General features: G+C 43.5%; 1 protein-coding gene across 2 annotated transcripts in view; it reads right to left on the bottom strand.

Moving 5' to 3' along the window:
* The window catches only part of BHLHE41 (basic helix-loop-helix family member e41), an 8,398-nt gene that overhangs the window by 2,729 nt on the left and 4,424 nt on the right, over positions 1–1,245 (bottom strand). The window lies entirely within an intron of this gene.

Genomic DNA, 1,245 nt, shown 5'->3' with positions numbered 1-1,245 from the left:
AAGGAAAACAACCATTGTTCTGCCTCAGTGGGGTATACACTCCTTCCCTCCACATTCGCTGGGGTTAGGGGCACAGGACCCCCAGGAATGTGGGGAAACAGCAAAGCACAAAAACACCGAGAGAACACCTCTCTAAGTGCCCCAGGACAACCCTGTAGTCAACATTTGCCAGACATTGGCCATAGAATTGCGCTGGAGGAGTGACGAAGGCTCCGTGGAGCGTTCTCTCTCTCAGCATCTCTAGTCCTTCAGCAAATTTTGGTTAAAGTTGGCCATAGAATTGCGCTGGAGGAGCTACAAATGCCTAGTAGAGTGTTTGCTCTAGGTCTCATGACAGGTTCACCTTAGGGTTGTCATAAGTCCAAAACAACTTGAAGGCACACAATAGCAACAATATCTGGCAGAAGGAGCTTTGGTTTCCCTACCATGGACCTCTGCACCAGGAAAAACTACAGCTCCTCCAAGTGCAACCAACCAAAGAACATTGTGTACCTATTCTGCTTTTCAGTGTGCAACAGATTTTATGTGTCTGAAAATGAAAGGCAACAGCAGCGATGGGGAAATGGGGATGGATACAGCTACAAGGAGATCTTGTCTAAAATGCCACCTCTACAATTCCAGGACGCACTTACAGGATGAGAGTACCTAATGGCACATAAAAAGGACCATTTTCTTAACTGCTTGAATATTTCTGACTCACTCGCCACCCCAGATACAGTTCCAGATTGGTTTGCACATTATAGAATCACAAGTTTGAAGGGACCATATGGGCAATCCTGTACAACCCTTTACAAGATGCAAAACTAACAGTACTTCCAGACTAATTAAAAAGGTCAGAAAGTCCCATATTTTGTTTCTGTTCCTTCTGATTTCATGTTGGTGATCCATACACATTTGGTTTATCCCAGAGTATTTTCTGTCAGCTCCCAGTATGATCAAAAACTTTTTATGCTAGCTCCCCAGGTCGGTTTATTTTAACTCAGTATAAAAAAATAAAAAAAACCAGGAACAGAATTTGAGGCTGCTGCAGAAATTAATGCAGTTTGACACCACTTTAATGGCCACAACTCAATACTATGGGATTCTGGGATTTTTAGTTTTGTGAGATATCTAGCCTTCCTTATCAGATAGCTCTGGGGCTCCAGCAAACAAAAAATCCCAGAATTTCATAGCATTGAGCAATGGAAGAAAGTGGTGCCAGCTATATTTCTGCAGTGTGGCAGCAGTCTGGGTAGCACTCCTGAA

Source organism: Sceloporus undulatus, chromosome 5, assembly GCF_019175285.1.
Source record: "Sceloporus undulatus isolate JIND9_A2432 ecotype Alabama chromosome 5, SceUnd_v1.1, whole genome shotgun sequence".
Taxonomy (NCBI): domain Eukaryota; kingdom Metazoa; phylum Chordata; class Lepidosauria; order Squamata; family Phrynosomatidae; genus Sceloporus; species Sceloporus undulatus.
The sequence above is the reverse complement of the archived record's forward strand: the minus strand, read 5'-3'. Positions and strand labels throughout refer to the sequence as shown.